Below are 24,854 nucleotides of genomic sequence, written 5' to 3'. Positions count from 1 at the left end.
GTGTGTTTACACTTGAAAATACTGCTATGTCAGGAGAGAAGACTACTATTAATCAAGATAGATATAAAACAGATGGCTGAAAAATACCAATATGATAAAGGATTAAATACCTGGGATGTCTCTGATTTTAAGCAACAGTAACAACATGACTTGCGACTACATAAACATGTGCATTTTGTCACAGAGCAAAGAAGAACGGTGGTTATTAATATACATGATACTTATTCTACATACGATCCTTTTTCACATAAAGTGAAATTTGACCTTTGAAGATGTTTGCATGAGAAATAAGAATGACTTTGTGTAATTGGAAAATAGAATTGAGGAAAAGAGTGGAAAGGTCTCGATTCCAGTCCTTTCCGGGCCTTTACCCCTCTTTCATGAGATACTCCACGAAGTTGTCATCTAAGAGAAAACAAAACCAAAAACAACGTCAAAGAAGTTTTTAAAGAAACATAGACATACAATACAAATAGTAATGAATTTGTTTGCCCATAGTATTTTGACATTAGTTATCTTATTTGATTTTTTAAAAAACCTAAAAGGTATAGAGGGTATAGTTTTCATGATCTACACAAGAGATCTAAGATTCAAGTACAGCTCCTACAGTGGGGGTTATATCCCAATAAACTCATTGTAAGATGAAAATATTGTAAGGCAAAAAGGCATAGAATACCTAACCTACTGAGTGCCTTGGTTTAGTCAGCATACTTTTTTTAAAAAAAATTTTTAAATGTTTTATTTATTTTTGAGACAGAGCATGAGCAGGGGAGGGGCAAAGAGAGAGAGAGGGAGACACAGAATCGGAAGCAGGCTTCAGGCTCCGAGCTGTCAGCACAGAGCCCGACGCGGGGCTCGAACCCATGAGCTGTGAAATCATGACCTGAGCCGAAGTTGGACACTTAACCGACCGAGCCACCCAGGCGCCCCTAGTCAGCCTACCTTAAGCTGGCTCAGAGCACTTACATTAGTCTACAGTTGGGAAAGATCATTGAACACCAAGCCTATTGAACAATAAAGTGCTGAACAATCCAGGTAATGTACTGACTACTGCACTGAACGTGGCAAACAGAATGGCTGGCTGGGACCAGAATGGTTGTCACCGTGCAGGTTGTTGACCCTCATGGGCGCGTGGCTGACCAGAAGTTGGTGCCCCCACCCCACGTCTCAAGAGAGCATGGAGCCTGGGGAAAGATCCAAATTCGACATTCCAAGTATGGTTTCGACTGAATGAGTATTGCTTTCACATCATCATACAGTAAAAAAAAAAAAAAAAAAAAAAAAAGGTAAGCCAAACCTTCGTAAGCCGGGGGACTGTGAACTGAGTTGATAAAGATAACTTGGCAAAACGATGGCACCTGAAGATTCTAGAAGACCAGCCGTCTCTTCCTGCCACAGAGCTCTGCCTAAGCCAAGGGGAATAAAGCTGAAGGCCGATTTTATTCGGTCTCATTCCATCTAGTAATCTATTAGTTTTTAGCATTTATGTGTAAGTAGACCCTGGTCATCTTAGGGGCAGGTGATACAGTCTCATGAGTGATGATTATGAGGAGTGTGTGTGTGTGTGTGTGTGTGTGTGTGTGCGTTTAAGGACCTCTTTATACAGCATAGCATAGAATAGCTGGGAGAAATCCAAGCCAAATAAAGTGAAAGTTGAAGGTGTAAGGACATATTTCCTTCGTGCTCTGGGCTGTGGCCTCAATTTCCACGGAATGACGTGGGCCCTTCTCATCTGAGCCACTTGAAACCGCCCTAGACAAAACACTCACAGTCCCAGCCTGGGGGATACGCTTGCCTTGGCAAGAGGCTGGACTAACCTATTTCTCTGATTCTTATTTTGACATTACAGTGAATATACAATCTTTCTTTTTAAAACACGCACGCGCGCACACCAACGCGCAACCATGGCATCTTTCCAGGTGCCTACGGAGTCCGTGTGCGCAAGTATCGTCTGGACTTCACTGATGAGGGAGTTCGATTAAATCAATGACGGGCTGCTAAGTTTTCTGCCCTTTAAAGCGTTCCCTGACTTACACTTCCTGCATATGCGCCTTGAGGATGAGGGATGTAGCTTTTCTCCCAAGTGTCCCGAGGAGGATCAATGTTACTTCAACGTATGAGGAGAGAAATCTTTACGTTAGGTCTTTCCAATTCCTTTAGTTGGATTTCCAGCACCGTCGTTGCGGCCGAAATACATAAATATTTAATGTAATGGGAGCTCCTAAGGATTGTCTCTAAGTTCTTGCTCTCAGATTCACAATCCTTATCACTTAAAAATTATTTCTTACCTTAGAGATAAAATTCACATAACGTGCAATTGATCATTTTAAAGTGTACAATTCATTATTGTGTTAGTGCAGAATTCAGTGGCATTTAGTGTATTCACGATGTGCACGCACTGGCTTTCTCTAATTTCAGAACATTTTCATTACCCTATAAAAACACCCTGTGCCCACGGAGTAATAACCTAATTCTTCCCTCCCCCCGGCCCTTTGGTTAATGTCTCTATGGATTTGCCTAGTTCCGGATGTACGTGATACGCGATAGTTAATTTTATATGTCGACTTCACTGGGCCACAGGGTGCCCAGCTATTTACTCAAACATCATTCTGGATGTTTCTGTGAGCGTATTTTTGGATGAGCTTAACATTTAAATTAGTAGAATGTATAAAGCAGATTGCTCTCCCTAACGTGGGTTGGCCTCATCTGACTAGCTGAAGGCTTGAAGAGACCAAACTCTGACTTCTTCGTATCTGATGGACTTCAAACTGGGACCCTGACGTTTTTCCTATTGTTGGACTTGAGCTGAAACATTAGCTCTTCTTGGTCTTCAGCCTAACAGACTTTGGACTGAAATTAAACTTGGCTCTCCTGGGTTTCCAGCTTGCTGATTCACCTACAGACCTTGCCAACCTCCAAAATCTCATAAGCCAATTTTTAAATAATAAATCTCATCTTCTGTATATATCTCCTGTTGGTACTGTTTCTCTGGAGAACGCTGACTAATGTATCAGGCCACTAATGTGGCCTTTTGAGCCTGGCTTCTTTTACTTAGCATGATGTATCTGAGTTCATCTAAGGGTAACATGTATCAGTTATTTGATTCCTTTTCACACCAGAATATTATTTCATTGTATTTATTTACATCAATTTATTTATCCGTTCATCCACTGATGAACATTTGGGTTGTTTTATACGTCTGTCTGTTACGAATAATGCTGCTTATTTTTGTGTGCAATTTTATCTGTGGGCATCTGTTTCAATTTCCCTTGGGTAGGGGTCTGGGTGCCTCAGTCAATTGAGTGTTTGACTCTTGATTTTGGCCCAGGTCATGATCCCAGGGTTGTAGGGTTGATCCCCGTGTTGGGCTCCATGGTCAGCATGGACCCTGCTTAAGATTCTCGTTCTCTCCTTTTGCCCCTCTCTCTTGTTTGCATGCCCTCTCTCTCTCTCTCTCTCAAATTAAAAAAAAAAAAAAAAATTAAAGAATAATTTCTCTTGGGTATATACCTACAAGTGGAATTGCTGAGTCACGTGTAAATTTTATGTTTAAATGTTTGAAGAATTATTACAGTGTTTTCCACAGTGGCTGCACAATGTTACATTGTCCCCAGCAATGCATGAGGAGGGTTCCTATTTGTGATTTTTCATTTTCTTCATTACAGCCAGCCTCGTGGATATAAAGTGGTATCTCGTTGTGGGTCGGATTTGTATTTCCTAAACAAGCAATGATGGTGAATCCCTCTTCGTGTGATTGTTGGTCATCTGTATATATTTATTGAAGATATGTTTATTCAATTCCTTTGCTCCATTTTTAAACTGTGTTGTTTATTTGTTATTGCGTGTAAGTATTCTTTTTTTAAAAGTTTTTTTCATATGAAATTTATTGTCAAATCGATTTGCATACAACACCCGGGGCTCATCCCAACAGGTACCCTCCTCAATGCCCATCACCCACCCTCCCTTCCCTTCACCCCCCTCCCCCATCAACCCTCAGTTTATTCTCAGTTTTTAAGAGTCTCTTACGGTTTGGCTCCCTCCCTCTCTAACTTTTTTTTTTCCTTCCCCTCCCCCGTGGTCTTCTGTTGAGTTTCTCAGGATTCACGTAAGAGTGGTAACTATTCTTTATTATTCTGTATGCTAGACCCTTAGCAGATATGTTATTCCTCACTCTTCCCCCCCTTTCTTTAGATTTCCTTTTCATCTTCTTAACGACATCATTTGCAACACACACTTCTTAATCTGATGAAATCCACTTTCTCTATTTCCTTCAGTTGTTCATACTTTTGGAGTCATGCTAAGAATCCATTGCCAAATCTGAGGTCATAAAGATTTACTCTTATGGTTTCCTCTATGCGTTTGATGTCTTTAGCTCTTATATTTAGGTCGTTGGTCCATTTTGAGTTAAATTTTGCATCTGGCATTTTGTACAAGGTAGGGTCTCACTTCATTTTTCTGCACGTGTTTATTCAACTGTCCTCATACCACCTGTGGAAGGGACTATTCTTTATCCATTATACGGTCTTGGCACCGTTGTTGAAAAGCACTCGGCCATGGATGTGTGCATTTTTTCTGAACTTTCGGTTTTATTTATTCTTCCTGTGTCTGTCCTTATACTGGTACCACACTGTTCTGATTACTGTAACTTTATAGTAAGTTTTGAGATGGGGGAACATGAATTGTATTACTCTATTTTCCTTTTCAATATTTTTTTGGTTATTTGGGGCCTTCTGTGATTCTATATGAATTTGGGAATTAGGTTTTCCATTTCTGCAAAGAAGGCCATTGGAAGTTTGATAAGGATGGCATTGAATCTGTAGATTTTCTTGGACACTAGAACCATTTTAACGGTAAGTAACTACTACCATATCGGCAATATTAAGTCTTCCGGTCTGTGAACATAAGTCTTCCCATATGTTTCAGTTTTCTTTAATTTCTTTCAGCAGTATGTTCTAGTTTTCAGTAAACAAGTTTTTCATCTACTTGGTTAAATTTATTCTTAGCATGCTATTATTAATGGAATCGTTTTATTCATTTCTGTTTTGGATTGTTTGCTCCTGGTGAGTAGAAACATGGATTTGTTTATGTGTTTATCTTGTAACGTGCAGTTTTGCTAAATTCATCTATTATTTTTAGCCTTTTTTTTGTGGACTCTGGAATTTTCTGTATACAAGCTTGTGTCATCTGTGAATAGAGTGAGTCTTATTCCATTCTTTCCAATGTCGATGTCTTTCATGATTTTCTTGCCTAATTACTCCGGCCAGGACTTCCAGTATAATTAATGAATACCAGTGGTGAAAGCAGACATCCTTGTCTTGTTCTTGATTTAGGGTGGAAATTTTAGGTCTTTTGCCATGAGTATGATGTTAGCTGATGTCTTTTTTTTTTCCTAAACGTCCTATATCATGTTAAGGAGTTCTTTTCTATTCCTAGTCTGCTGCGTGTTTTTGTCATGAGAGGCTGCTGACTATTGTCCAACACTTTTTCCATCTCTGTTGAGACGATCCACCTTTGCATTCCTGGGGTGACTTTGGCAAGTTTTTGGCCAGTATTTCTTCAAATATTTTGTCTGATATTTCTGTCTCTCCTTTCCTTCTGGGACCCCCATCACACATATGTTTGTGTACTTGATAGCATGTCATGGGACCCTAGCATTTTTTTTTTTTTCCTGCTCCTCAGACTGGGTACTATCAATTGAACTACCTTTAAGTTCACTGACTCTTTCCTCTGCCTGTTTGAGTTGTCTGTTGCACACCTGTAAATTTTTTGTTTTAATTAAAACATTTCAGCTGTTTTATTTTCAGCTCCAGAATTTTTGTCTGTTCTGTTTTGTAATTTCCATCTTTGTATGGGTATTACTGACTCATTCATTCATTGTCTTCAGATTGTACAAATCTTTTGCGTTTTACTGACTCATTCATATACTGTTCTGACTTCCTTTAGTTCTTTCTTCAGAGTTTCTTTTAGGTCTTCAAGCATAGTTAAGACAATTGATTTCAAGTCTTTGTCTAGTAAGTCCCGTGTTTGGGAAGGTTTTGTTAATTTATCTTCTTTTCCTGTGAGTGGGCCACGATTGCCTGCTTTTCTGTATGCTTTGTAATTTTTTGTTGTTGTTGAGAAGTGGATGTTTGAATATTATAATGTGGTAACTCTAGAAATCAGATTCCATCCCCTCTGCAGGGGTTGCTGTTGTTTTCGATGAAACCCGGAGCTGTCTCTTTTCTTAGTGACTTTTCTGATCTATCTTTACAAAAACATATTCCTTGTCAGATGTGGTCACTGGACGTCTGCTGTGTTGTCTCTGCAGTTAGTGATTGTCTAATCACAGACAGTTGTCTCTGCAGAGGTTTCCTTAAGTATCTCGATCCAATAAGAAAGGAAAAATTTAAAAACGTATCTCCCTTTTTAAATTTCCTCTATCTAGTGTGGTTGGAGAAGCCACCTTAGTCAGCAGGGGTTGATGTAACGGCCAGCCTATGTGCTGGCCCCTCAGCTATCAAAAAGCAATGGTCAGAATGGATAATCTCTATTTTTGGAAGACAAAGTCCTTTTTACCAAAACTGGCACTAGATAACCACACCAGGATCATGGATGCCGTCCACACAGCTGCCTGGGGTTTGGCGATGGGCGATGTCACTGAGTGAAACACACACACACACACACACACACACACACACACTCCAATGAAATGTGTTGGCCTTTTTATACCTCAGGCTTTCCCCTGGGGTGTTACAAGTGTTTGTCTAGACTCCAGAGTTCCACAATGGTTGTTTCAGATAGTTCTTGCTAGCTCAATCATTTTTTTGGTGGAAGGATCAATTCCTGGCGTTTCCTATTCAGCCATGTTTTTTTTGTGTGTGTGTGTGATGCAACTCCTCCTCTGTTATTTTGTTCTTCTCTTGATAAAGAACTCAGCAATCTTTAGGCAACTGAGCCCAAATCACTGTGTAAAGTCTTGGTAGGAATGACTCATTCACTAATTTTCCTGCTTTGTTGCTATGAACCATAGAATCATAAGTGGGCATCTGGAAAGTATATCAGGATTTTCAAACAGCCAATGTGGATAAACCATTCCTTTGCATTCTGGAATCTCTTGGGGACAGTAGAGAACTATGGTGTTGTTGAAGGCTACTGTGAGTGAGCAGTGTGTTTGTTTTTATAATTAGTTATATTAAATTCCAGAGGAAAACATCTTTATTTAAAAAGCATTACATATTGTGCAAAGAGAGGAAAATTTAAAACAATTATTATTGTGGGAAACAACCTCATATCCATGAGTAATAGGTTTGGGATAAATTTACAGCATGAGCTGTAGGCCATTATGAAACATCTCTTAGAACTGCTTGACCAAGGTATCTTAGAAGCTTGGGAAAGTACACGACTTAGTACGAGGCTTTTCTTTTCCAAAGCAATACTGTTCTTTTCTGGGACACATGTCCAAGTCAGTAAGCTTCTTTAGAGGAGGAGATAATATCACACAAATGAAATTATAATTGACGTTAGGAAAACACACCTACTTCTTGGAACTTCCAACTGTCTGGAAATAACTACAAAAGATGGCTATTCACCAGTTTTTCCTAAGTCTTCAGGAAAGGAAACATTAACAAAATATACATTTTTTCTGTGTCGTGCTAATAACTCTTCATGAGGTAAACTGTTTTATTTTTTCTGATTACTCGTAGGTCTTAAAGAGATCGGTGCCTGATCTAGGTCTAACAGAAAATGAGTTTTAAAAGTCTCATCAGAGAGCAGAGTTTGTAGATAACTGAGTCAAACTCTCTCATTTTATGAGACCTAATTGAGCAAGAATCCAATTTTGTGTTTTGCTAAGTAGGAACAACAGTCGCTTCCTAGGTGACTCTGATTTGAATTGCAAAGTATATTGCACATTTTAACATATCCAAATCATGTGTTTTCCATAAAATTTGTATAAAGAGTTCCTAAATGGTTCCTTCTTCTCAACCAATTATATACATTTAGATCTTAAAAATTCCCTCATGTGGTAGATCATAATTTGAAAGTCGGAACAGTAATAAGCATAGAAAAAGAGAGGTCAGTTTTTGAGATACTTGACACAACATTGGGTCTCACTGTGTACAAACAACCTGACAATTTTGTTAAAATTTCATGACCCAGTCAGCGTTTTAGAGGGAAGACATCTTGACAAAAGCCACATTGGATAACTTTTAGCTTCTGTGTTCATTAACTCTTTTGAGAAGCAAATGTTTCGCGTAAGGAGGAATGTTTCCGAGGCACTTCTGCATCTCACATGTGTGTCTTAATGAATCCCATGGTTTGAAACGTCTTATGCAATTTGACAAGGATTATATTGATTGCAGATAATTAAAAATATTATAACATAAAAACTCATTCCAGGTGCGTATAAAGAGCTGTCTACTTAGTTGTGCGCTATTTGGCATGTTTATAAAATGTTACGAAGAGAGTTACAGAGATGCGTACATATACGTATAAACGTATAGGACACGTATGCGTATGCACACATGCACGGCGATATTTTAAATTTCTCGTTCACGGTATGGGGGAAAATATAAACTTCGCTTAAAGAAAATCATGGCTTTTGACATCTCTTTAAAGATTTCGCCAGGCAGTGTGGCATGAACATCTGCTACGTGCTGAATTGTTCCTGATGGTGTTAACTGAGAAGGAAGAATCATTTCACCGGAGACTATGATTCTGAGCTTTATCATCTTGGAAACCCTTTGCTCTCTTGGGTTTGCAATTTCTTAAAAAGTCTACGTGCGTCTCCCCTTTCCTGCGATGGGTGTCCAAGATGGCAGCCTGTGGCTGGGCCCAGCAGCCCCAGTGGAATCCGTGCTCAGGAATTTGCACAGCTGCGGGAGCCTGGGCAGCGACACGGAGGGGACTTGGCAGCTGCTCAGCTGTGTGATACAATGAACACATGAAATATCCCCACCCGGGACCACGGCCACTTTAATGAAAAGTTACAGGGGGAGGGGAAGTATTATTATTTATTTTTAAAATTCTTTTTCACATGTATTCACTTTTGAGAGACAGAGTGGGAGTGGGGGAAGGGGAGAGAGAGGGAGACACAGAATCCGAAGTGGGCCCCAGGCCCTGAGCTGTCAGCAGGGAGCCAGACCAGGCCCGAACTCATGGACAGTGAGATCATGACCTGGGCCGAGGTTGGATGCTCTACAGACTGAGCCCCCCGGGCGCCCCTGGTTAATCCAGTTTAAACCAGGTGAACTTTCTTCTCATCGTCAAATGGTTTCTTTCTAAACACACCATGGTGTGACTTTTCCCCTTGCTTTAACATGACTTACGGATGAAGTTTCAATTTATGTGCACTGTGAGGGGCCAAAAGATTACTTAGGTACTTTGTGGAACGTATTTTCTTCGAGCTTCCTGGGTTCACTGTGGAGCAATTTTGCTGGCAAACTGAAGATCTTAAATGAGCTCTAGAGGTCTCTTCTTAGAACCCTTTATGAAGTGATAAGTGAGTTTCACTAGAGAGTCAAACCTCAACAAGGACTCAGGACAAGTGGTGAAGGAATGGACGGAAGAAAATCTGCCTTTCTGCCTTTCTCTAGCTGTTTCTTGCTCTCCTTTGTCTCGTTTTTTTTTAAACTTGTTTAACCCTTCCTTCCTTCCTTCCTTCCTTCCTTCATTCCTTCTTTCCTTCCTTCCTTCCTTCCTTCCTTCCTTCCTTCCTTCTTTCCTTCCTTCCTGCCTTCCTTCCTTCTTTCTTTCTTTCTTTCCTTCCTTCCTTCTTTCCTTCCTTCCTTTCTGCCTTCCTTCCTTCCTTCCTTCTTTCCTTCCTTCCTTCCTTCCTTCCTTCCTTCCTTCCTTCCTGCCTTCCTTCTTTCCTTCTTTCCTTCCTTCCTTCCTTCCTTCCTCTCTGTCTCTTTCTTTCTTTTTCTTTCTTCCCTTGGCTCTCTTTTCTTCTCTCACGATTTATAAAGAATGTAGCCTGTTTTTCTCATCTCTGGGTCCTCTGACCCCCTCCCCGAAGCATTTGTGTCACATGTATGTATTTATTGCTTTAAGAGATCAACCAAAGATTCTGATGTGATGTGACTGAGAGGAAGATGCCAACATGATGCTTAAAGAAGAGTAATGTTTTCTACTTCATCAGAGAATCTGGTAATTTTTATGAACCGAGTGACAATAGTATTGATGAAATAGTTTCGTGAATGCAAAGGAAGCCCAGAGCCAGGATCTGGGCTTAAGGAGAAATCGGTGTTGGGGAACCGGTACAGCCTCTTGTCCACCGTGCAGTCAGAACACTCACCAGCTCGCCACTCTGAGAGTGCTTCAGACGAGGGGTGTCCAGGCCTGGGCTGGGGACTTTGCAGAAGGTCATCCAAGGTGAGGAACTGACCAGTGTAGAGCCTCGGAATGATGCTACCGGGAGGCGAGGGTTCTGAAGCAAATCTTCGTGGGCAAGCTATTAGTCTTGGTAAATAACCCACTTTACTTGGCTCTTGTCTTATTTTCCTGGAGCAAGCAACTTAGTTATTTTTGCGTGTTCTCAGTGTTGTTTATCACAGGGACATAAAAGTATTTTGGACTCGTTTTTCAGCCTGCATCACCTTGTCGTGGGTGAGCGTCATGATGGCATATCACAACTATTGCAATGACATTACGCGTCTTTTCCGTAAGACTGAAAAATGAAGAGCACATCCTCTTTTTATCATGATAAATAATGTTTCCTGGTCGCAATTTTAAGCTAAATTTTGAAGTCAAATGGATACTTTCATGACAACACGAAACAAAACCATCTCCAAAGCCTTCCTGATTCCCACCTCATAATGAAGCACCGTGATCCCAGGGTTCTACAGATGACCAGACAATCTCAGCCCTTGGGTGGTTCCTGGCAGGTGAGGTTGGCAGGGTTGAAGAGTAAGCATGAAACTGTGTGATGAAGGTGAACGGACTACACTGATTATTTCTGCAAGGGTGTATTTTGACTCCGCTGACTTCTGCTGGTTCCCGAGGTCAGCAGGCGTACCCACACCAGGTCTCCCGAAATTTGTGTGTCATTGCACACACGTGGGCAGATTTTGTAAACTCTACTAATCCACGCCATTTACTCAGGAGTGATATAGAAAGACCATCCAGATCACTAAGGGTATTTATCAAATGCTTATTTGGCAGGTCTGTACCACGCCCCTGATGATTCCCTATATACTGACGGAGAGAATTAATTAAATTATGGTTCCTCGGAGCGAGGCATGCCAGATTTAGTATTCTAGGGCAGAGGCACTGTATGTAATCAAAATCGGCTAATAACTCAGTTTCTGAGCTCAGATTTATTTTCTCTTGACAAACTTGGGCCTGTCCCGAGAAGCATCGGCAGCGTGGCGAGCCGGCCTAGAATCACGTAAAACGAAGGCCAATTAGAAGAATTAGGCAGTTTTTAGCCTGGGGAAGAGAAGTCGTAATGGGGACAAGATCGTTGTCTTTAAACATTTGAGAAGCTGTCAGATGGGAAAGGATTACGCTGGTTCCGTGAAAACTCCGGAGGGCATGAAGACGTGGAAGTTTCAAGGAAGCAGGTTGGGGTCGACAAGGAATTTCTAACAGTCTGAGTGTTACGGGCCAAGTGATGAGTCCTAAAACACCGCAGGGTGGTGTTCACGGAAGGAATTTCTGCCCCAATTAATCCACGGACTCTTGGATCAGGCATCTTGGAAGGTAGCTTCCACTTCTAAGATTCCGTGATGCTTGGATGTGAAAACTCCACCTCACGTAGAGTCGGTCAGCTCTGTTGACAATCGGTCACAAGGGCACGCTTGCAGATGTCCTGACATCCAGACTGAAACGTGGCCTCCGAGGACCACGTAGACACCACCTCTGACAGTCTCTACCCTCGTGCGGTCAAACGCTCCTCCTCGCTTTCCAATGGGCTGCCCTCCTGCTGCTTCTAGGCTTTTCTTTTCGGCTCCGAGTCGTCATGCAGGCTTGTCCTTCAGCCTAGAATCCTCTCCTTTCACTCTTCCTCAGCGAACTGTATACATCTCCGTGCCAATGTCTCTCTCCCGGGGATGGCTTGACTCACCAGGCTCACTCCCCAGTGGACAGCCTGCGTGGAGCCATGCACTCTCCTCTTTTCCAGGGCTCTTCCCTCCCTTTGAGAGCTATTTGTTCACCGTCTGTCTTTCCTACAAGACTCGAGGGCGGGACATGTCTCCGGTTCGTGGCTTTATCATCAGTGTCTTGGCACAGTGCTGAGCACGGCGTTTCCCCCAAAATATTCGCTAGATGAATGTTGCCCCAGTGGATTTAAAAATGCTCGGGTATATTGATATCAGACTTAGTTTTTTAAAGTTTCCAGAACTCCTCATCGTGTGTCTCTAGGAGGGAGCTGAGACAATTCAGGCACTGGAAAGCTTTTATAAGTTTTATAAGCCTTTTTTAAGTGCTATATTTTTCCAGTGTTGCAAGATTCCTTTCCCATGGCACTCACTGCCTTCAGAGTTTTTGAGGCAGCTCTCCCGATGTATCACCACAATGGTCCACCCGACGGGAGCAAAAGAGCCCAGTCAGATTTGCCTCATCTGGGGGGCAGAGAAAGCCCAGAAGGGAAAGAAGTGCCAACAGCGAGAAAGGTGACAAAGGGAAAAGGCCAGAAGCGGCTTTGCACACAATTATACTTGCCTTACTTCTCAGCTGCAGTGAGAATTTCCCCTTCCAGTCTCCGGCCGCACCACAAGCTCTCAGGACCTGATAACTGAATACACAGGAAATGTTCAGCTGTGACCTCCAGGAGGGAAATTTACAGTACCTGATTGTCATTCACTTTTGTTTTCTGGAAACTTTCTCTTCGCGATGCCTGCCGCCTTTACCTAAGAAAAGTTAGTTTGGGGGCGCCAGGGGGGCTCAGTCAGTAGAGCATCCAACTCTTGATTTTAGCTCGGGTCATGATCCCACGGCCGTGGGGCTGAGTCCCACGTCAGGCTCTGCTCTGAGCGTGAAGCCAGCTGAGGATTTCCCTCCCTCGCCCCCTCGTGCTCTCTCTTTCTCTCTCTCAAAAAAAAAAAAAAATTCAGTTTTCTGTCTCACAAATGTTTTCAGCCTGTTGACAGGTTTCCAGACCAGTTGGCATGTAAGATCACTGGTTGATTTTCACGGTGGAGCCCGGATCCACGTTTACCGTCTATTACAAGTTCATTGCAAGCGCCTTCCCCGAACTTGTTTGGTAGTTTTGAGACCAGATTGGAAAGAGTTTATTCATTCCTTTGAACTTGTGTGATTTCATTTCATTTTTTGTCCTCCTGCCCACCCATTCCTTTTTCTCTTGCTACAAGAAAATAACCCCAATCTTGTGACCGCCCTGATAAAAGCATAAGCCCTTCGGTAGGCAATTTACCAGATGAAACACACGCCCAGATTCATGTATAATGTTACTAGGGTGAACTGCTTACAGAGGCCCTTAAAAGTTGTTTTATCCAGGGAAAACACGGTAACACTAGTTATGATCCCTTTTGTAGCATTTGCCATGGTCCTAGGAATATCGACCCCAAATTGTTGCTTTAGTAGTGACAATGGAAAGAAGGGTACAGCAAAGGAGCCACTGTGGTGCCTGCTGCCCAAACGGTGTCTTGATCCATTTTCAGTAGGGAGTGGGGTTTGAGTTATTTTTTCCAGAACTGAAGATGTGTCTATGATGAGTCATCCTTGCTCTCGGTTGGTTGTATTCAAGTCAACAAATATTTCCTGAGAAATTTAGAGGAATACTATGATGAGTAAGAATCTTAGGGGCGCCTGGGTGGCTCAGTTGATTGAGCGACTTCGGCTCAGGTCATGATCTCGCGGTTCGTGAGTTCGAGCCCCGCGTCGGGCTCTGTGCTGACAGCTCGGAGCCTGGAGCCTGCTTCGGATTCTGGGTCTCCCTCTCTCTCTGCCCCTTCCCCACTCATGCTCTGTCTTTCTGTCTCAAAAATAAACATTAAAAGTAAAGAAATAAATGGGGTGCCTGGGTGGCTCAGTCGGTTGAGCGTCCGCCGTCAGTGCAGGTCATGCTCTCACAGCTTGTGGGTTCGAGCCCCGCGTCAGGCTCTGTGCTGACAGCTCGGAGCTGGAGCCTGCTTTGGATTCTGTGTCTCCCTCTCTCTCTGACTCTCCCCCACTTGTGCATGTGCTCTCTCTCTTTCTCTCTCTCTCTCTGTCTCTCAAAAATAAATAAACATTAAAAATTGAAGAAAAAGAATCTTACACCAAAAGATCTTCTGGGCTTGTGGACCTCACTGCATTGTTTGGGGATACCTGGATTGGATGTGTGACCTTAGTCCCATTAACAAGATGCTCAGGTCAGCAGAGCCAACAGGCGTGTGGGTCTGAGGCACATAACAGAACAATAGAGTCTTGTGGTTGTCTTTTGTCATAAAGCAGCAACTGGAATGCAGGAGGGGGGCTTCCAGATGAAGTCCTGGTGGGAAGGGGTTGGTTGGCCAGGAACTGACAATAACGTGACCCATGTGGCTGTTGCACAGAAGCTCAGATACACCATAGCAGTCCGGGCGCTTTGGTAAACAACGCTTTGGATCCTAGAGTTGGAAGAATAGTGCCATAAAGTCAGATGAGAGGAATAGACAAAAACTGACCAGCGAGAAGATGGTTAAAACAATCGTCCTTGCAAGAACAAGAAATGCACCTGAATCAGTCTTTGCTGGCACGCCCTTCCCTGCTGTGACCTCAGCTAGCTGGGGGCTCTGCGCGTGGTCGCTCTAATCCCTAGGGTGGCGCTTTCCAAACTGCTGTGTGTCCGTGTGTGTGTGCATTCCTGCAGAAGCCTGCAGCCGCACGTGAATGCAGGATCCTTGTCTCTGGGACTGTCAGGCTGTCACGTTTGATGAGTCTTAGGCTTGAAAAGGAAAAAAAGAAACAAACACTCACATCAAACCAAGATGCAGTAGCCAGAGCCGAGAAAGAAAATAGGCCACACCGCGGGCCCCCCTCTCTCCTCTCTCTCTCTCTCTCTCTCTCTCTGTCTGCAAAAAAAAAAAAAAAAAAAAAAAAAAAAACGAAAGTCACATGCATTCAAATTTGGAACAAGACTGCATTGTCCGCAGTGCTGCCTCCCCGAAAGCCTCGGGTGCCCATGGCTCTGCTGCAATGCTCAGTCTGGCAAAGACACAGGGAGGTGATTCAGGACAACCCGAAGCGGTGCAGGGAACCTGGTGCTAAATTTAGCACGAAATCTTGCCATCCTGCGGCTGGCTGGGTCCGTGGCTGGGCAGGATCTGTCCACACAGCCCTCAAGGACAACTGATGGAGCCCTGGCAGAGCGCCACAGGGTCCGGGGAAAGGCTTTCTGATCTCTTACTCTCGTTTTCTAAAACGTGGACGCTTTTTCATGTGTTTAAAGGCTGGAAAGATCCCTTTCCTACTGGCCTCCCGTTACCTAATTAAAATAAGAACAGCATGTGAGAAGGCCGTAACACAGAAGAAGCAAGTCACTTTCCTCTTGGGCACGTTGGACTTCCAAAGCTTGTAAGATGTTCCCCTGGCGGGTGACTCACACCCTCAGGATTACCACTCCCAAGCACTTCAGAGAGAGCAACATTTGGTGTGTCAAAAGAAAGGACGTGCGAGAAGGGGGAGAATTTTCCACAAAAGTACAGCTTCCTGCCAGAGAGCACACGGGAGGGCCGAACATTTGGGCATAAACAACTCACACGTCTGAAGAAGGAGAGCGACTCAGAGGAGGCTGCCGAGAGGGCTGAAGAGGCCCATCTAGTTTTCAGAGTGTGGCCAAAGTCCTCTGTGGTGACCCTACCTGAAGCAAAAGGGTTAACGTGGACCTTTATTAGGGTAAGCCAAATGGGCCCTTCCCCTCTCAAGAAATAAAGTTAACGAAAACGTGGGCCAGAAGCTGGAATCCTGATTTTTCATACGATCCTGAGGATCTGGCCTGAATCTTTTAGGTTTTATTTTCTTCGTATTTATGTGTAAACAACTTTATGACTTCTCTCTCCACCTCAGGGGGCCCTGAGACGATTAAGAAGCGAGGGTCACAGCTCTCCTCCGTCTACTGCAGAGGGTGTTGGGTGCCCACTCTCACCGGGGCGTGGTGAGGGCTTCTCCTGGGGGAGGAGGCTGGATCAACCTGTCACTGACTGAGGACATTCAGTCTAAGTGAGGTAACTGGGGTCAGGCGGTCGAGAGCCACGGACTGAGTAGAAATGAAGCTGCTCCCCCTTCCTGTTGAGCCTTCCTACAGCAGTTTCACACTCTTGACAATAGAAACATTCTTAGGGGTGTCTCTCCTGAGCTTCTCACCCCATCCCCATATGGGTCTCTGCTTCAGCTTCTTCCTTTGGAGAATTCCCTTCGTGTCCTTCTTCTCCGACCCCATTCTCTCAGGGCCTGGCTCTGGCTGCTTCTCCCTCAGTCCTGTGCTCTGTGGCGATGTCCTCCTCCCGGCCTTAGTCTCAGCTCCCGCTGGAGGGTCTCAGTCCTCCCCCTTTTGCTGAGATTTTCTGCTGGAACTCCAAGGCCTGATACACAACATGCCAACCTGGCTGCCTTGTGGGGACCCCCTACACCAATATCTCCCAAATCATACATAGTCAATGATTTGCTTATTAAAAAGCTGATATATGCCAGATCCTGTGCTGGAAATGAGTGGCTAAGCCAGCCGTTAACACACTCAGTGATAAAGCCGCTTCACCATTATTTTGGGGAGCACGGGCTCGGGAGAGGAAAGGCTGGGTTTTGTCACTTTTAAAGCATATGAACTTCAACAAGTGGCAGAATTTCTCAAGACCTCGAGGAATTTATTCTTTACAAAAAGGGATAACAATGTTACCGTCTTGAGGTGTCATTGCAAGAATTGAATGTGATAACGTTTGAAGGTACATAAGCAATGTGTGGTACGTAGCTGAGGTCAGTAAATATTAGTGGTTAGGAAAGAGATTGTGGAAAAGAAGTATAGGGACAGCTAACGATTCTTTAGTGGGTCCGGGATGGCTTCATAGTGATGGAGGGGTTGAGATCATCCATCAAAGATGACAAACAGTCGGCCAGGTGGGAGTAGGGAAGGGTGTTCCGTTCCCCCATTTGCAAAAGCACGAGGAGTGAAATAGCATGTGACGTTTGTTGAACCTTAAGCAGTGCAGTACCAAGAACAGGGAGTTTGGGGGGATGAAGGAGGAGAGTTGAAGGTCGAATTTATGCAGGCAGCTAATCGTGGAGCATCTTGTGTGTTAAGCTAAAGAATCTCAACTTGCTCCTGGAAGCGATGGAGAGCCACTGAAGGAATTGCAACGGGAGAACGACGTGATGGGATCTGCATTTCAGAAAGAACACATTGGCAACTGTGTGAAGTAAGGATTGGAGCCGTGCCAGGCTTGAGGCAAGGAGACTGGTTATGAGGCAGTTGCGGTAATCCAGGCAAGAAGTGATGAGGGCCTGGATTAAGGTAATGGCTTTGGGGATAGACAAAATGGCAGAGAGTTGAGTGGCTATTAAGGAGGTAGAATCTGTAGGACTTGGTGTCTCACTGTGAAGGCTAAATGAGAAAAAAAGAATCTGGGATGCCTGCCAAATATTTGCTGTGGGCAAGTAGATGGATGGTAGTGTCATTCAATGAGGTATAAGAAGATTGAAAGAGGAAAATGTTTTGATATTGGGTCTAGTTTGGGATATAATGATTTCTCTATAGATTAATTTAAGGACTGATGTCTAATGGAAGTCTGGGCTTTTCTTGCAGATGTAAGGACCTAAATCCAGAAGATGATAAGCAGTGTAGTGTGCTCAGATGAAGAATCGGGTGTCAAGTGAAAAGAGCCAAAGGGGGAATAATGGACATTTAGGAAGGACGATGACAAATCGGTGACATAGTCTAGAGAGACAAGTCATGGAGCTCAGAAGAGAATCAGGAAAGGTTAGCATCACAGAAGGTGGACAAGGAGTGATTCATAGAGTCACAGACACAAATATATCAAGTTAGGGAAAAGGAAACTGACCACTGGTTTGGGAAACATGGAGGCCATTAGTGAACTTGGGGAGAACAATTTCATTGGAGTTGTGGAATGATGTCACAATACAGTGAGTTGAAAAGCATGTGGGCAGTGAGAAAGGGTAGATCTCTACTGAGTCAGGAAGATTTATCATAAGAAAGGGAAAAGGAGAGAGAATGGAATTTAGAAAGGGATTTGAATTTGAAGAGAGTAGGTTTTTGTTTTTGGAGCAAATGTGGAAGAACATTCTGTGTGTGTGTGTGTGTGTGTGTGTGTGTGTGTGTGTGTGTTGAGAAGGAAAGCCAATAGAAATAGAAATATAGAAGATAGAGAAAGAATAAATGATAGAGCACTGCCGTTGAGAGGGTGGGAAGGAATGGGTTGCAGAGCATGACTGATGCCACAGACTCTGGAAAGAAGGGTTACTTTCTCAACTGAGAACAAAAGAAAATGAAGAAAGACCAGTGTATGCTTAGATTCATTTTAACAGAAGAAGGAAAGAATTCTTGCTTGATACACTTTGTTTCTGTTAATCAGGGGCAAGTTCATCCATTGAGAATATAGAGGAGGTGGGCTTGAGGTTAGGTATAGCCCTTTAAATAGCATTGGGGTGGGATGGAATTAGGAAATAGCTAATATTTGTTGAATGTTTACTGTGTTCTGGTTAGAATTTTAATTGATTAAAATTTTTTTTAACTTTTTAAATTATTTTTGAGAGACAGAGAAAGACAAAGCACGAACAGGGGAGGGACAGAGAGAGAGAGGGAGACACAGAATCTGAAGCAGGCTCCGTTCTCTGAGCTGTCAGCAAAGAGTCCGACGTGGGGCTTGAACTCACAAACTGTGAGATCATGACCTGAGCCAAAGTTGGACGCTTAACTGACTGAGCTACCCAGGCATCCCTAGAATTTTAATTGTTGTAAACACATTCACTTTTTTGATTCTCACAATAATAATCTCTACTTTAGAAATGAGAAAACTGAGGCACAGAGGGATTATCTTGACAGAGGAGGACTTGAACTCAACATTTTGACTCCATAGACCATCTTTTTATGCACTAGTCTATATAAACAGCACTAATGTTTCATTTATTCCTTCATCAAATGTTAAGCAAATGCTTCCTAAGCACGTGTTTGAGTCACATCAGATGTGCTGATAACCAAAATAGTCAAGATGCTCGTGTTCATATTTAATGACGGGAGACTAGCAAGAAACAAAACAGCAAAACTGTAGTTTGTAGTAGATGATAAGTAGTATAGAAAAAAAAGAAAAAAACATAGAACAGGTTGAGGGGCTGGAGAGGTAGGTTGTGAATGTCATTAGGGGTATAAAGAACTCATTTGGGATGATAACATTTGAGCAAAGACTTGGAGGAGGGGAGGGGTTAGCCATGTAGAAAGTGGAGAAAGCATTCCAGTGCCCCAGGCACTACTGTGGTTGACATACTCAAGGAATGAGGAGGATGCCTTGGCTGGTGTTTCTTAAGAAAGGTAGGGACGGGGAGGAGTAGGAGGTGAGGTCAAAGAAGATGCTATGAGGAAGTTCAGATCACGTGGGAGCTTTGGGTTTTACTCTGATTAAAATGGGGAGCATTGCAGGGTTTTGAGAAGAGAAATGACATATCATTCTTAGGGATTAAAAAGGCTGATGTGTTGTGAATAGACAGAGGGTGAATAAAGAAGCACGGAGACCAGAAGGGAGACTTTGGCTGTCATGAAGGTGATTGGAGATAGTAGCTGGGACCAAAATAATGGTATTAGAAATGGTCAGACGTGGTTGGATTCTGGATACATTTAAGAGGGGAACCCACAAAATTTCCTGATGTTCTGGAGGAAGAGTGTAGAAAAGGAGAGAGGGGAGCACCCGGGTGGCTCTGTCAGTTAAGCGTCTGATGAGCTCAGGTCATGATCTCACGGTCCGTGAGTTAGAGCCCCGCGTCGGGCTCTGTGCTGACAGCTCGGAGCCTGGAGCCTGCTTCGGATTCTGTGTCTCCCTCTCTCTCTGCCTCTCCCCTGCTCATACTCTGTCTCTTTCTCTCTCTCAAAAATAAGTAAACATTAAAAAAAATTTACAAAAGAAAAAGAAAAAGTAAAGGGCAAATATAAAGATAATTCCTATGGGTTTTGGCTTACGTAATTATAAATGGAGTTGGCATAACTGAAATGGGGAAGAAGGCGTACGTTCTGGGGAGGATCAGGTGTGACGATGTTTCCAATCGAGGAAGTTTTCTCCCTCAGTATTTGGCATCCCTTATAGATGGGAGAGTGCCATGGGGGAGACTGACAGATCAGATATTAGGGATTTACAAAGTAAATGTAAAGGAAGGGCTAGGGGTAAGAGATTCTGGAGTAAAATAAGATTCAAGAAATTTGGAAGTAATACAAGCGATGGGAAAAATGGAGCATGGGTTCCAATTTTCAAAGAAAAGAACATTAAACCTCAAGGAAGAGAGTAGCGTCACCAGATACACAGGAGGTCCAGGCTGGGTGTTTTGGTAGAGTATCTGTGTCCTCACGTGGGGTTGTGGAGGGAGCTGTTAAGTGTGATGAAGAAATTTAGAAAAATTTCAAAATATCTAGATCGTGGGGTACAGGCGTTGAAGCGAGAATAAGGAAGTGAGTTGGAAGGACTGGTTATGTGAGTAAAGTGAGGAATTAGTTTGAGATTGCAGAATAGCATGAACTCGAAGTAATGGCCTCGTCCGGGATGTAGTCATTGGAGGGGTTGCCGAGGTGAAACGGAGGCAGACAGATGTAGCTACAGTCAGCTGAGCATGTTAGATGGGGTGATCACTTAGTTTTTTAGCTTTATTGAGACGTAATCGATGCAGGGTACAATGCAAATATTAAAGCATGAAATTGGATAGCTTTTGACTTAGCATACCCTCCTGGAGCCATCACCACAATCAAGGTAATGAGCATGTTCGTCACCCTCAAGAGTTTCTCCATGCTTCTTTCTAATCCCTCGCTCCTTGCCACTCCATTCTGCCCACCCCCTTCCCAAGCAACCACTGACCTGCTTCTGTCACTACAGATTAATTTTGTATGTTCCTAGAGTTTTACATAAATGGAATCATACGACATGTATCCTTTTTCTCAATGTTTATTTTTATTTTTGAAAGCGAGAGAGAGAGAGAGAGAGAGAGCCAGCGAGGGAGGGGCAGAGAGAGAAGGGGACAGAGGATCTGAAGCAGGCTCCACGCTCACAGTAGGGAACCCGGTGCAGGGCTTGAACTCATGAAGTGTGAGATCGTGACCTGAGCGGAAGTGCTATGCTCAACTGACTGAGCCACCCAGGCACCCCACAATGTGTACTCTGTTGTTGTTGTTGTTGTTGTTTGGTTTCTTTCACTCGGCATAATTATTGTAAAAATTATTGATGTTTCTGCAAGGGTCAGTGTTAATTCACTTTTATTGCGGGATAGTATTCCATTGCATGGTCATACCTCAGTGTTTTATCAGGTGAATAATAGATGAATATCTTTAAAAATGTTTTTAATGTTTATTTATCTTTGAGAGAGAGAAAGAGACAGAGCGTGCGCAGGGGAGGGGAGACACAGAATCCGAAGCAGGCTCCAGGCTCCGAGCTGTCAGCACGGCACAGAGCCCGACACGGGGCTTCAATTCACAAACCATGAGATGGTGACCTGAGCCGAAGTTGGATGCTGAACCGATTGAGCCACCCAGGTGCCCCCAGGTGAATATCTTTTGGTAGACATGAGGATTGTTCCAGTTTTTGGTGATTACAAATAAAGTTGCTGTAAATATCTACGTACAAGTCTTTGCGTGGACATATGCTTTCATTTCTCTTGGATAAATACCAAGGAATTGAATTGCTGAGTCATATGGTAGGTGAATGATTCACTTAATGAGAAACTATCAAATTGGCTTTCAAAGTCAGAATGGGTTGGACCGTTTTACCTTCCCACCAGCAGCGTATGAGAGTTCCAGGCGCCCTATATCCTAACACTTGGTATGGACGATCTTTGATTTCATCCTTTCTAGTTGGTGCGCAATGACATCTCATGGCTTAATTTAGTATTTCCCTGGTGCCTCAAGATGTGGAGCATTTTTTCATATGCTTTTTTTCTAACGATACGTCTTTTTTGTGAAGTGTCCAGACACTTTTTTGCCATTTTTTCATTGAGTTGTTTTCTTCTTCTTAAGTATGAGTCTTTTAGAAATGTTCTTTTTACAAGTCCTTTGTCAGCTATATGTTTGCAAACATTTCACCCAGTCTGTGGTTTGTTTCTTCATATTCTTAACAATGTCTTTGCAAGAAGAAAAGTATGTAATTTGGATGAAGTCCAATTTATGGATTTTTATTTTATGGTCTGTGATTTTTTTGGTCCTATTTAGGAAATCTTAAGCCCAAGGACATTAAGATTTTTCTCCTACATTTTCTTCTAGAGGATTTGTTGTTTTAGCGCTTACAGAGGGTCTAGGATTCATTTATATATTCATTCACAGATATATGTGAGGTAAACAGTAAGCTGTTGTTTTATTTTGCATATGGCTGTCCACTTTGTAGCACAATTTGTGGAAAAGATTATTCTTTCCTTATTGGATTGCTTTGAGACCTTTATGGAAAATCAATTGATCATATATATATGGGGGTCTACTTCTGGGCTCTGAATGCTTTGCCATTTATATATCTGCCCTACCTGTGTCTACCTGTATGGCAGGACCATGTTGACTTGATAATATGTAGATATAGAATAAATCTTCATATCATGTAGTGTAAGTGCTCCAACTTTGTTCTTTTCAAAGCAGTTTTGACTAATGTAGATTGTTGCATTTCCATATAAGTTTTAGAATCAGATTGATTCTATTTCTACAAAATCCTACCGAAATTTTGATTGGAGAAGCCTTGCCCCTGTGGGTTAATTTATGGGAGCTTGGGTTTTAGTAATTGGGTCTTACAACCCTTGAAAATGGTATTTCTTTCTTTATTTAGGTCTTTAATTTCTCTCATCACTGTTGTGTAGTTTTCAGTGAGCAAGTCTTACACATCTTGTGTCAAATTTATTCCTGAGCATTTCATATTTTCTGTACAGATATTTTTATGTAAATAGAACATTGTAAAAGTATTTTGACACTATTGTTAATAATAGTGCCTTTTTATTAATAGGCTTTATTTTGGGAACAGTTTTAGGTGTACCGAAAAATTGAACAAATATTTCAGATATACTCAAATATTCCCGTATACTCACCAGCCATATGCGGTTTATTCTATTACTTAACATCTTACATTAGTATGGTACACTTATTATGATTAAAAAAGCAATATCTGGGGGCGCCTGGGTGGCTCAGTCGGTTGAGCGTCCGACTTCGGCTCAGGTCACGATCTCACGGCTGGTGAGTTCAGGCCCCACGTCAGGCTCTGTGCTGGCAGCTCAGAGCCTGGAGCCTGCTTCAGATTCTGTGTCTCCCTCTCTCTCTGGCCCTCCCCCATTCATGCTCTGTCTCTCTCTGTCTCAAAAATAAATAAACATTAAAAAAAATTAAAAAAGCAATATTTGTATAATACACCATGATGACGTATATTCTTATTAATTGAAGTCCGAGGTTTATTTGGATTTCAGATTTTATCTCATATCCTTTTTCTGTTTCACGATCTCACCAGAATACTACAAAGCATTTAGTTATGATGTTTCCTTAAGCTCCGCTTATTTGTCACGTTCCTCAGACTTTCTTTGTTTTTAAGGACCTTGACAGTTTTGAGAAGTAATGGTCAGTATATTATAGGATATCCCCCCTACTGGAATTTGTTTGATATTTTTCTCATGTTTAGACTACGGCTCTGTGTTTTTAGGAGGAAGATCAGAGGGATAAGGAGCCATTGCCATCGTATCGTATCAAGAGTCCGCACTGTCAGCACGATGTAGGAGAGTTAATATTGACTTTGACCATCTGGTTGCAGTAGTGTTTGTCGGGCTTCTCCACTGTTATATACAATAAATAAAAGTCACTCTTTTATTTCCCCTTCCTGTACTGTACTCTTTGGAAAGAAGTGGCTATGCACTGCATACCCTGGCAGAGGGTAGGAGGTTAGACTTATCCTCTTTTTGAGTGGAGGAGTTACATAATTTATTTGGAGTCCTTCTGCCCCGGAGATGTGTCTCATCCTCATTTATTAATTCTTTCATTCATTTACTTATATCACTCTGGACGGAAGGACATTTATGTTATTCCTTGGGTTGTGATTCAGTACTAATTTATTTATTTTGTGTGTTAAGTTGTTCTAGCTGTGGTCATTAGGAACTCCTACCGTGGCTCCTATGCCCTTTTGATATACCTCCATCGCTGCGGATTCTTTTTTTTTTTATGTTTTTGAGCACTTACTTTCTGGCACTCTAAGATGCCTCAGGCTTACTTTGTGTACTTCGTGCCCCAGTCCTAGAATCAGCCATTTCTCTAAGGACCCATATATATATATATATATATATATATATATATATATATATATATATTTTTTTTTTTTTTTTTTTTTTTTTTTTTTTTTAGTAAAAAATGATCATAGAAACCAGGATTTGGGTGCTAGGTATGCTTGCTTGTTGCTACTAGGGTGGCATTTCTTTTCATCAATCTCAGCAGACAGAGCAAAGAAATGCATGTATTTATGTTAATACATGCAGCTCCTTCTGCCCTCAGTCCTACCATTTGTTTCCAGAGTCATTTGGATCGGCGCCATTTCCTGTTGCCTTCCCTGAGATTATTTCCTACGTCTGCAATATAGCTAGGTTCTCTTGTCAGTCTCCAGTCTTTTCCTGAATCCCCCAACCTCCTAGGTGACTTTTAGACTTGCCTACATTAAGGTTCACTCCTTGTGTTGTAAAGTTCTGCAGGTTTGGACAGCTGCCTAATGTCGTATGTCCACCATGATGGTATCATACAGAACAGTTCA

Source organism: Panthera pardus, unplaced genomic scaffold (genome assembly GCF_024362965.1).
Source record: "Panthera pardus isolate Hobbes unplaced genomic scaffold, ASM2436296v1 HiC_scaffold_1, whole genome shotgun sequence".
Classification (NCBI taxonomy): Eukaryota; Metazoa; Chordata; class Mammalia; order Carnivora; family Felidae; genus Panthera; species Panthera pardus.
The sequence above is the reverse complement of the archived record's forward strand: the minus strand, read 5'-3'. Positions refer to the sequence as shown.